The sequence below is a fragment of the Elgaria multicarinata genome, chromosome 6 (assembly GCF_023053635.1).
Source record: "Elgaria multicarinata webbii isolate HBS135686 ecotype San Diego chromosome 6, rElgMul1.1.pri, whole genome shotgun sequence".
NCBI lineage: Eukaryota > Metazoa > Chordata > Lepidosauria > Squamata > Anguidae > Elgaria > Elgaria multicarinata.
Genome location: NC_086176.1, coordinates 61,148,745 through 61,162,281, shown reverse-complemented (window position 1 = coordinate 61,162,281; position 13,537 = coordinate 61,148,745).

Below are 13,537 nucleotides of genomic sequence, written 5' to 3'. Positions count from 1 at the left end.
CACTGTTTGCATCAAAGGTCCGTCTCCTGGTCGACATTTGTTCTCATCCAAGCTGGAATAAGGAAAGTATGAAGCATTCGGAGGCACTGCCTCGCGTTCCAGAGCCCTAAAGTTAAAAAGGACTGCTCCTTATTATTATTATTTATTTATTTATTTATTTATTTATTTATATAGCACCATCAATGTACATGGTGCTGTACAGATTACACAGTAAATAGCAAGACCCTGCCGCATAGGCTTACAATCTAATAAAGTTGTAGTAAACAATAAGGAGGGAAAGAGAATGCAAACAGGCACAGGGAAGTGTAAACAGGCACCGGGTAGGGTGAAGCTAACAGTATAGAGTCAGAACAAACTCAATATTTAAAAGCTATAGGGAAAAGAAAAGTTTTTAGCTGAGTTTTAAAAGCTGTGATTGAGTTTGTAGTTCTCAAGTGTTCTGGAAGAGCGTTCCAGGCGTAAGGGGCAGCAGAAGAAAAAGGACGAAGCCGAGTAAGGGAAGTGGAGGTCCTTGGGCAGGCGAGAAGCATGGCATCAGAGGAGTGGAGAGCACGAGCGGGGCAATAGTGTGAGAGGAGAGAGGAGAGATAGGCAGGAGCTAGACCGTGAAAAGCTTTGAAGGTCAACAGGAGAAGTTTATATTGAATTCTGGAGTGAATTGGAAGCCAATGAAGAGATTTCAGAAGTGGAGTGACATGGTCAGAGCGGCGGGCCAAGTGGATTGACATGGTCAGAGCGGCGGGCCAAGAAGATGATCTTAGCGGCAGAGTGGTGGACAGAGACCAGCGGACTGATGTGAGACGAAGGAAGGCCAGAGAGAAGAAGGTTGCAGTAGTCCAACCGAGAGATAATCAGTGCGTGAACGAGAGTCTTGGCAGAAGAGACAGACAAAAATGGTCGAATCCTGGCAATATTATACAGGAAGAAACGACAGGATTTAGCTACTGCCTCGATATGAGGAATAAAGGAGAGCGAGCTTTTCACACGAAACCCTTTTTCCTAAGGCAGTTGAAAGTCTTGTTCCTTCCAGCCTTACGCTTATGCCTGTAAAGCAAAAGTGATATATTAAGAAATAGTGAAGAAATAAAAGCCCTGCTGGATCAGACCAGGGGTTTATTTAATCCAACATTCTGTTCCCACAGTGGGCAGTCAAATACCCTTCGGAAGCCCACAAGTTGTCAGCTTCCTAGCAACTGATATAAAGAGATAAAGGGCCGGTTCTCACATTCACCACAGCCCAGCCATGGTGGATGTTAGCACATGTTCAATCCCCGGCATCTGCAGATGGGGCTGGAAAAACTCATGCCTGAAAACTTGGAGAGCCACTGCCAGCCTGTGTAAACAATACTGGATTAGATGTACCAACGGTCTGACTTGTGTAAGGCAGCTTCCTGTGTTCCTGTTTATTGTTCCTATCATAAATCCCCCATGTGTGGCCCTCAGATCCAGATTTGCTAGTGATAGTTCTCCCCCCCACCCCCTGGTGAATTCATTAGCTTTATGCTCCCGAGATTCTAATTTCTTTTGGGTAATGTGTAAAGACTCAATTTCCTTGAGTATATGTGTCTAAGAAATTGCAAGGTCCTTAGACATCTAATATTTGAGGTTTTAATGTGCAGCGGAGCTATAGTAAATTAATGGTGACTTGTTTAGGGCTTTTTTAGACATGATTACAAAGTAGCATCAAAGCATAGGTATAATCACTGAAAATGCATGGTCAATGCTGTATGATAATCAGAAAATGATTCCTATGGGTTGCTTATTTGAAATTTAGATGGACAGAGGAATCAAACACATGCTGTATAGCTGAGAAGTGCTGAATATGCTGGAAAAAATTGTTTCAAGTTAGAAAATGTAAAGTAGTTTGGCTAATTAAATGGAAACAATTGAGCAAAACTAGTAATATGGCAGGACAAAGAGTTTCCAAGTTCTTTTAAACATCCAGTCTTAAATATCCTTTTAACAGATTTTGAACAGATGCTTTTTAAAAACTGCCTGGATGCAGTTATGGCTTGGAGGAGGGCCAGTAAACTGAAACTAATTCCTGATAAGATAGACACCCTATGGATATTCGCAGGTCTGGGAATTCGGGTATTGGCCTGTTCTAGAATGGGTTGTACTCCCTCTGAAGGAGCAGGTCCCTAGTTTAGGGGTGTTCCTGGATCTGTCTTTGTCACTGGGCATGTCTATACAAGACTTTTATCCCAGGATTGTCCCTAGGTCACACCTGTGCATCCATATAATGCACAGGAGATACCAGGGGCAACCCCTCCATTTTTGCAGGATAACTGGTTGCTCAGTTATCCCAATTTGCCCGTGGTCCCAGGACCATCCTGAGACCGCAGGAGGTGTGAGTGCCCATCCCGCCTGGTGCCCACTTACTCCATGCCCATCAGGGGAGGCGGTGGCAGCAATTTTGCCACCCCTGGGATGGCAGGGAGGGAGTTTGGGGGCTGATTTCAGGGGGAAAGTTTTTTCTCCCCTTACTCTTTTTTGGAGTGGGGACTTGCTCTTACACAACCGCCCCCACTGCTTCAAAAAAAAAAGTGGTGGCTGCAATGTCCCTGCTTCCTCCGCAGACATTGTGTGCGACTTGTGAATCCAGGGGGAGGATTTAAAGACCAGCATATCACAAGATCCTCCCCACTCCCTCCCTCTACACCCTTAGGTGTAGACATGCCCCCGGAGCGCTCATTGCCAGCTTAGGTTGGTATGCCAACTATGCCTAATCCCGGATAGTGATAGTCTAGCCATGGTGATCCATGCACTGGTAAACTCACGATTAGACTACTGCAATGTGCTCTATGTGGGGCTACCCATGTGCATGGTTCAGAAGCTGCAGAATAGTGCAGCTAGTTTTCACTGGGACACCTAGCTATGATCACATAACATCTGTGTTAAACTGCACTAGCTGCCTATTAGCTGTCAAGCCACAAACAAGGTTATGTTATTATCCTATAAAGCCCTAAATTATTTGGGACCAGGATACCTAGCAGACCACCCTTATATAAGCCCAGGACATTTAAGATCTTCAGAGGTCTTGCTGGTCATACCAAAACAAATGGAATGTTGTGCTGAAGAACCTCGATGGTGGGGCTTTCTTTGTAGTGGCACCTACCATCTGGAAACCCTCCCTCATGTTCAGGAAGCAGAAAATGTAACATCCTTTGAACGCCTCCTGAAAACACACCTTTTCACACAAGCTTCCCCTGGGCTGTAACAGCTGCTAGGTTTATTCTCATTTTACATGGTATTTTTAAACTTTTAAGTTTAATATGTCTTTTTATGTTGTATTTTGTGGTTTTAGTTGTTAACTGCCCAGAGAGCCTTGGCTACCGAGCAGTATAAAAATGTAATAAATAAATAGCCAATCTACTTTAAAAGAAACTGCATTTGAAAATAATAATAATAATAATAATAATAATAATAATAGAATCTGTTTTTAATTTAGGAAGTGTGTAACCCCGATAGTTAAATTATCTTTGGAATAAGATAAATTTAAATGTCATATAAATGGGGAGCTGTAAAGATGGCAGAAAACTATGATGTTACTCTTCTCTCTTTCTCTCTCACACACACACATACAAACACACATTTTTAAATGAGTAAAAAAAATTGTAAGATTATTTTTAAGTTACTAAGAGGCAATTATGTACGCATTCCCAAGAATGTTCAGATTGTCAGCAGAAAGAGGAAATAATGTTTATTGTTAGTAAATTCTTTCTTTGAAAGCACAGGCAGGTTAAACTTTGCTATAATTGAAACTTTTCGAGCAGTAAAAAAACATGTTTCAAAATATGGATGTACAAACAGGACCTACAATGAAAACTTTTGCAGTGTGGAATGCTCCTGTTCCACCAGCTAATTGTGCCTTCTTTCTGAATGTTCCATTCCATTCTACCCACATGCTTAGTCTTTGTTGAGCTGCTTTGGGGTAGGAAGGTGGGGGTTGGACCCTTGGGTGGGTGGGTGATTCCCCTAACATTTTTTTAGGGGTTTCTTTTGTTTCTCAGTAACTCTGAATCTGATCTCGCTGTTAATATATTCATGGTGGTACTTTTCAAGGCTAAAGTGTTGCCTATAGGATTTTGACAGATCTGAGCACACTGGGGAGGTTTTATATCAGTTTGAATGTGATTGGAAAAGGACAAATTGTGGAATGACATCTTAGAAGATTTTGAAAAAGAGATCAAATGTCAGTCAGAGAGGATAACACTTAACTCAGTGAAAGAGGTATGCATCTGTATTTTTAGTGCCATTATTTTAAGCCTAATTTTGGCTTCTTGAATGCTAAAGGTTTCTTGTCAAGACTAGTCCACGAGTCAGGGATGACTGACAACGTTGCGCATGTTTACTTCATCCCAAGTAAATTTGTATGGGATTGCAACCCAGGATTGCAGTCCTCTGTTACTTACTGGAGAGTAAGCCCCAACAAGTTCAATGTACGGCAGAAGTAGCAACAACAACAATTGGAATAAATAAGTATTTGCTGGACCACAACTCTGTTATGACCAGAAAGTGACCAGGATTGACAAGAAGCAGGCAAGGACTGTTAGTTCAAGCTTTAGGATCACAACCTATTTTTGGGCTGCAGGCTCAATCAGTATTAAGTGTCATTTTCAACAGCTAGTGTTGTAAGTGATCATTTTAAAATCTAAGAGTAATTTTGAAAAATGACATATAAACTATATAACAAATTGCATATTCTGATTTCTATGAAATAAACAATATTTCCTTTCAGCCAAAAAACATGTCTGTGAGCTATGATTTATTGTACAGATAAAGAAATATTTCACACCCAAACTATAGTAATATATCATATGCTTCAGGTTAAAACACCCTGACCCTGACACAGTGGTCCTAGTTTGGGCTTTCATAGCTCCTTTAGTCAACAGTTAACTGCTGCCAGAATAGTGCTTATCTGTAAATATTCTTAGCAAAAATATTTATTTGCCCTTATTTAGCCCTTTAAAAAGAAGTGCATAAAGCTAACAGTGTTACAAGTAAAGGAAGCCACTAGTTTTCAGGCTAGCCAGACGTAACGCTGGCCTGGCTATACGCCCTCCTTCCCACCCCATTTCCAAAGGAAGTGATCATCACATGATGTTGGAAAAGCTTTACGTAAAGAGAAGATGATGCTACATTTTTATGCACCCCTTCCCATTTTCAGTAGTATTATCTGTCCATGTGGGGGAGGGGGGTAACATTAATGTTATAGAGCAGTGCAGAGAAAATATCTTCCTAAAGCACAGAGTGGGAAGGAGGCAATTCTGCCCACATCCACCAAGAGTTGCACTTATTTTACCCAGAGGACTTCCTCTTCTGCTGTTCCCAGACTGTGGAATAGCCTGCTGGAGGAGATTCATCAGCTTCACAATCTTTTGGCATTCAAGAAAGCTATCAAGACTGATCTCTTCCAGCAGGCCTATCCAGTAGAATTTTAGGATGCTTTTAGGATGTTTTTTAACCATGTATACTATGTTTTTAATTAGCAGTTTATGTATTTTAGGCTTGCTGTTGTTCCCCGCCTCGATCCAATCGGAGAGGCGGGTAAGAAATATATTATTATTATTATTATTATTATTATTATTATTATTATTATTAAAGCCACTCATGTTTAGCAGAGTGCTTAATTGGAATTCTTAAAAATATGATAGTTAAATTCACAGGTTTTTGTTTGTTTGTTTTTAAAAAATGGTTTCAACCTTCCCTAACTGCAATCTGGGACATTAAACATAAGAGCCATGTTGGATCAGAACAAAGCTGATCTATCTAGGCCAGCATTCTTTTCATACAGTGGCCAGCCCACAAGCAGGACATGAGTGCCACAGCACCTTCCCACCCATGTACCTCAGCAACTGGTGTACATAGGCATACGGCCTCTGATACTGGAGATGGCATATAGCCACCAGGACTAGTAGCCATCGATAGCTTTATCCTTCATGAATTTGTCCATTCACCTTTTCAAGCCATCCAAATTAGTGGCCATCACTACAATTGTGGAAGTAAATTCCATAATTTGACTATATGCTGTGTGAAAAATTACATCCTTTTATCTGTTCTGAATGTCCCACCAATCATCTTCACGGGATGACCTCGGGTTCTAGTATTATGAGAGAGGGAGAAAAAGTTCTCCACACTATGCATAATTTTGTACACCTCTGCCATGTCTCCCTTTACTTATCTTTTTTCTAATCTAAACCATCCCAGATGTTGTAGCTTTTCCTCATAGAGGAATTGCTCCAGCCCCTTGATCATTTAGTTTAGTTTTCTGCACTATTTCCAACCCTACAATATCCTTTTTTAAGATGCAGTGACCAGAACTATGCACAGTATTCTGTGCATGGTCATACCATAGCTTTGTATAAGGCAAGTATTATCATAGCAGGTTTATTTTCAGTTCTTTTCCTAATTATGCCTAACATGGAATTTGCCTTTTTCAGGGCAGCCAAAAAATGGATTAACATTTTCATAGAGATGTTCACCACAACCCCAAAATCTCTTTCTAGGTCAGTCGCAGCTAGCTCAAATCCCTTTAGGTTATACTTGAAGTTGGGGTGGGGGGGGGTTGCTCCAATGTGCATCACTTTACACTTTATAGAAGTGATTTCAGACTAAGCAATGCAAATGAAAGTACTACAGGAATTTCCAACTTTTTTAGGTCAGTCAGGCATATTTGGAATTTGAGTGAGTGCTGCGGCTGCCATGGGGGTGGGGCTTTCCCATTCATAAAATGGGTGCCTTGGTGGACATGGTCAGTCTCCAAACATTCATTTCCCAAAAGGGAAACTGGTGAGACTAAAAGATGAGTAACTTGCCAAGAACTTAAGTACAAGGCAGAGCTGGACAATGAGCTTAAAAACAAAACTACTCTTTTGAACCCAAATAAGGTTCAAAAGCACTTTACTTTTCAGCATGCCAGCCTCCAATAATAATAATAATAATAATAATAATAATAATAATAATAATAACAACAACAACATCATCTTAGGAAATAAAATTAAGATATGGAGGGGCAGGATGTTTGTTGAGTGTCAAGAGCCTGGTGCCCATGTCAACTACATGGAAGTACCAGACATAGGCCTCTGGCATCCATGAGTTCAAGGAAAGAATGGGGGAGGGCGGACTATTAAAACTACAAGTTTCCCTTTGAACTCCAGGGATCAGATTTCACACGGGAAATCTCCAGGGATCAGATTTCACCTCGCTACTGCTTTTCTTCTCAAGTCTAATGGCTTTAATACGAAACAAGTGCAATATGGGGGCGGGGGATTCCCTCTTCCTTCCCACTCTTTGATTGAGGGAGAAACCAAAAATAAAATAAAATGATTTCTAGGTAGATAGCCATTCTACCTCAGTGCACCAAAGATTACTCTCAGGAGATAACAAAGGTTAGTGGATATTCTTCCAAATATGGCCCACCCACTCTTCTATAACCTTACTTCCAGAATCACTCTGTTACATTCGCATAATGTTATGGGTTTTTTTCATACCACAGAAAATCTGTTAAGGAGGGAAAGATGGAATAGCTCCACAATGACTGGTAGTGCTTTGAGCCATCCATGTGGAAGCAGCATGAGTCTTTCCCACCAAATTGCCGGCTTCATCACAGACACACAGGGAAAATAAAACACATGTATTTATTTATTGTATTTATACCTTGCCTTTCCATTAAATATGCTGACTGTGTCTAAGAGAGCACATAATTAAACCATAGTGCAGGGTTTGCACATAATAACCCACAATTCAACAACACATCCAAACCGGTAGTCATGTGACCCATGATGGGAAGTTAACTGTGGCTTCCTGGATTCTTTACCCAGTTATACAAAGGGAGAAGCAAAGCAGAAGCAGAGGGGCTGTGTATGGACACAAGAAACGTGTGCATATTCTGGTTTACAAAGCCAAGATTTGATCACCCAAATGCAGCTATTATTCACATTTGTATTGAATATTTGAACACTGTATAGTATATTAGTTGATGGTGCATGTGTAAACAATCAGAGAACTACTTTTGACATTTTTATTTATTTATTTATTTATTGCATTTTTATACCGCCCAATAGCCGAAGCTCTCTGGGCGGTTCACAAAAGTTAAAACCATAATAAAACAACCAACAGGTTAAAAGCACAATTACAAAATACAGTATAAAAAGCACAACCAGGTTAAAATCATGCAACAAAATTGATATAAGATTAAAATACAGAGTTAAAACAGTAAAATTTAAATTTAAGTTAAAATTAAGTGTTAAAATACTGAGAGAATAAAAAGGTCTTCAGCTGGCAACAAAAGCAGTACAGTGTAGGCGCCAGGCGGACCTCTCTGGGGAGCTCGTTCCACAACCGGGGTGCCACAGCGGAGAAAGCCCTCCTTCTAGTAGCCACCTGCCTCACTTCCTTTGGCAGGGGCTCACGGAGAAGGGCCCCTGTAGATGATCTAAAGGTCCACGCAGGTACATATGGGAGGAGGCGTTCCTTCAAATAACCTGGCCCCAAACCATTTAGGGCTTTAAATGTCAATACCAGCACTTTGAATTGGGCCCGGACCTGGACTGGCAGCCAATGAAGTTGTAAAAGGACTGGCGTAATGTGATCTCGTCGGCCAGTCCCTGTTAGTAAACGGGCTGCCCTGTTTTGTACCAGCTGAAGCTTCCGGACCGTTTTCAAAGGCAGCCCCACGTATAACGCATTGCAGTAATCCAAGCGAGAGGTTATCAGAGCATGGATAACTGTAGCTAGGCTATCTCCATCCAGATAAGGGCGTAGTTGGTATATCAACCTAAGCTGATAAAAGGTGTTCTTTGCCACTGAGTTCACCTGTGCCTCAAGTGACAGTTTTGGATCCAAGAGCACCCCCAAACTACGGACCCGATCCTTTAGGGAGAGTGCAACCCCGTCCAGGACAGGGCAAACATCACCTCGCCGGACAGATGAACCACCCGCTAACAGTACCTCCGTCTTGTCTGGATTGAGTCTCAATTTGTTAGCCCTCATCCAGTCCATTACCGTGCCCAGGCACTGGTTCAGAACAGTCACTGCCTCACCTGGGTTTGATGAAAAGGAAAGGTAGAGCTGGGTATCATCCGCATATTGATGACACCTCAGTCCAAAGCTAGTTCAAAGCTAGTTCAGACAACACATTTTGGGGTTCTTTTTCAAAGCTCAAGTTTGTATATGCAGCTCAACACATGTGGTTACTTGTATCAAATCTGTTTCAGTAAACTAGAGTGCCAGTAGCTTACCAGCATCCCAGCCAACTTGTGTGAAATAAAACATGAAGTTTTGGTCATTGGTTTTTCTCCATTTATAATAGCAATTGGGAATGGCAAGACTCCAACAACGGGCTTTGTATTTATAAGAAACAACAAACTGTGCCTTCCAAAAACGTTTCATAGGAGTCTGATCAAGAACTGAACAAGTGATTTGAATGTTTTCCTTTGAAGTTACTTCAGAAAATCACACTACGTATCAGATAGTAAATTTCTCAAAATTGCCAGCTGGTAGAGTAACCACAAAATAAATCTGACAAAAATATTCATGCTTTTCTTTTGAAATATACAATAAACACTGCAGCTCAAGTCATACCCAATTGCTTATGATCTCATGCTAGCAATGGATGAACTTTTTAAAAGAAATGATTTGATGCAAGCACTGCATTTTCAGAAGTATTACTGGCAAATGGAAAGTGACTTGCAATTAAAAAATCTCAAAGGAATAATATTGCTAGGGATGCATTAGTGTGAAGGAGGCAGAGTCTCTTCTATGCCGGGCAGTTTGCGACATAGGCTAGGTCTATGCTACTGCTTTATAGTGGTATCGAAGTGCACTGATAACATTCCATATACCGCTTTCTTTCTGATGGTGAAGGAAAGCATGATCCAACAGAGGCTTTTCACTGGAGGATAGGGCCAGGACAGCAATTTCCTCCAATTCTCTCTGCAGTTTCCAACACCATCTTCCACCTGTGGAGCACAAGTCTCAATGCTTCTAAATATGGAGGTTCATTTTAACGATAATGGTAAAAAGCAGTTGAAGGGTTTATGTTTCTTAATAGGGTGCCCTGTATCTGAACAAAAATAAATACCACCCCCCACTTTAAAGATAAAATTTGTTTGACACATTGTTCAAATAAGCCTTAGGGCATGTCTACTATACACCTCCCAGCATTCCGGGAGGGAGGGGGAAGAACTTGTGATATGCTGATCGTGAGATCCTCCCTCTGTGTTCACATGAGACGTGCGACATCCAGGAAGAAGGAGGTCTCGCCCGCCATTAAAAAAAGAAGAAGAAGACAGGACCTGGAGTGCACCTATGCTCCAGCGCAAAAGTAAGTTCTTTTTATATATAAAAAAAGGCCTGATCCCATTCCCCTCCCCACCCCCGATGGGCACGGAGCTCTTGAAGATCTCCATGCCCTGTGCCTGGTTCCTGGCTCATCTCATTTACTCGTGAGGTGCCGGGACAAAACTGGGATGGCCGCCCATACCTCCCACGGTTTCAGGACGATCCCGAGACTGCAGGGAAAACTGAGCAAACAGTGTATGGCAATATCCTGGGGAAATGGAGAGATCATCCCTCCCTGCTCCCAGGATCCCCTGTGCGTCATGTGGACACACAGGGACGATCCCGGGATGGTCCCCAGGATATCGCCTGGTGTAGACATGCTCTTTGTGTCCAAACATTGTTTTTGTTTTAATTTTTATTCTTCTTTAGTTCTGGTTACATAAGCCAAGTATTACATCATACATATACATTTCATTTTGATACAAATTCCCGCCTGGATTTAGTAATGTTGATAGTTAACTTACTTAAGACACTTGTTTCCTTACTCCCCCTCTTAAACCCTAAATCTCACTTTTGCAGACCATATTTTCTTTCATTTTTGTATAAAATGGGGCTTCTATTCTTTAAACCTATATTTGCCATAACTCTCTTTATGCTGATGGAGGCATTCTCCCATCTTCTTCTTTATTCATGAAATCAATAAATTTCCTCCATATCCCTTGAAGTTTGCCTTCACTTAGTTGTCCTCGCACTGTCCTTAATTTTTGAGTCAGTTTTTCTAAAAGGGCAGTCTGCCATACCTTCTGGTACTAGGTATCAATATAGACCCCCTTGCCATCTTTCCAACGCTTGGCTATCAGCTATCTAGTCGCTAACAATAGATGAGTTACTAATTCCTTACTTAGCAGGTTATTATCTGATCCTGTATATAAGTTTAACAAGGCTAGCTGTGAGGATGGGTGAACCCATTGTATCTAGCTAATCTCTTGGAACACTGATATCCAGAAAATATTTACCTTAGGGCAACACCACTGCATATGTATATATGTTCCTGTGTGTATATATGTTCCTGTGCCCAAGCATCCCCTCCAACATTCTGGGGATGTCCCTGGGCTCATCATTGATATTTTCCTAGGTGTGAGATACCACCTGAGGGTCAGTTTTAACATTAATTCCTTATTTTTAATTGATATTGTTTTAAATGGACATCTGTCCCACAATACATTCCAGTCTTTTCCCTCATTTGAATTCCTAAATCTGCTTCCCACACCATCCAAAGTGAATCATTTATGCCGACTTCCTGAGCCACTATCCACTTATATAAATTAGAGGCCAGGACTTTTGTTGCTCCTGTATATCCCATCACCTCCCGTTCAAACGCCGTTAAATTCATCGTAGCTGCAGTTTTTATTTCTGGCTGAGAGAGAAAGGCACGTGCTCATGCAATTTTTATCCACTGTCCCCTCTGCTGGCCTAATTTTTCTATCAATCGCCCATTTTTAAAGAAATCCATAAGATGGTAGAATCCTTTGAATTTCCACTTAGCTACTTCCATTCCTGTTAATCTACCTACAAACGCTGAGTGGTGAGCTATCGGGATTAACGATGAGAACCCTGGGGTTAGTGTTTCCATCTTTGATTTCCATACTTTCAATGTAGTTAATGTGAATGGATTCTGCACCTGCTCTACTCGTCTGAACTTAAGTTTCCGGTATTGCCTAGTACTGATAGAAACTCCCTCACACCTTATTCCTTCTATCTTCACCCACTGTTTGGAAATATCTCCCTCCATCAAAGGAATTATTTGTTTAAACTGATTAGCCTCATAGTAACAAGTCAAATTTGGGACTCCCCATCCGCCTTTCTCATGCTATTTATATAGGAGTGATTTACGTATTTGGGGGGGGGGGTTGTGCCAAATATGAACAAATTTAGTTGTTTCTACGATTGTTGTAATTGGCTTTTTTGGGATCCAGACTGGCAATGTTTGAAATAAAAATAAAAGTTTTGGAACTGATATCATTTTAATGGCAATTAAGCAATCTGAAATGCCTAACTGCTGCTTCTTCCACTTCCTTAACTCAGAACTAATGTTCCATACTCTCACTTCAAATAATTTATTTAAATTCTTAGTAATTTGGACCCTTAAATACCTAAAACTTATGTGGCAGAACAGTATCTCCATCCTTTCAGAGAGTTGTTTTTGTGCAGGTGGGGAATAGTTTAAACACATTATCTCCGATTTGTTGTCATTTACCTTCAGATCGGCCACTAAACAAAAATTTTCTAATCTTTTTTTCAGATATGGTGCTGAACTAAGTGGTTGATTTGTGGTCAGAACGATGTCGCCTGCATAGAGCCCTAAGAGATGAACCTCATTTTCTATTTTAACTCGCTTAATATTTGGATTATCTCAAAGGTTTTGTGCCAGAGGTTCCAGTGCCAAAGTAAATATTAATGGTGAAAGTGGGCAAACTTGCATTGTACCTTGCTTCAAATCTATTTTATTTACCTGGATTATTGCTGTTGTATTACTACATATTTTACCTATTATGTTCAAAATTTCTGTTCAGATTTCATCTTATTTAAAACTCGTAACAAAAATGGCCATTCCATACGATCAAAGGCCTTGAATATATCTAAGGACATTACCTCTAAAGGTGATTTATGAGACTTGATATAATATATTTAATAATTTCCGGATAGGGTCTGAGATTTGACATCGGGGGACAAAGCCTGTTTGGTCTAGGACTCTAGGTGGATAAACTTTTTGATAATCTTTTCCAGGCAGTTACCCTATTTCTTCGAGTCTAAGACGCACTTTTTTCCCCATACAAACATCTCTAAAAATGGGGTGTGTCTTAGAATCGCGGGTGAGTCTTAGGGTTTTTTTTCTGTTGGTGGTACTGAAATTGGTGCGCGTCTTACAATCTATGGGGTCTTACAATCGAAGAAATACGGTAGCCAAGACAGAAGTGAAAATTTTATAGTCCAGGTTTAGCAAGGTTATTGGACTATATGACTCAACACATGATGGATCTTTGAAGGGTTTAGGTATCACCACCATTTTTGAGTGTATCCAAGTCCCTGGAAGAGGCATTCCTTTCATTATGTCATTGAATAACCTGACTAGGTATGGATTTAATATTTCTTGAAAATATTTGTCGAATGTTGCTGTATATCCATCTAGCCCTGTCTAAACATTGTGAATCCTCTGTATTTACTGTACAACATTCCATCCAACATTTACTTC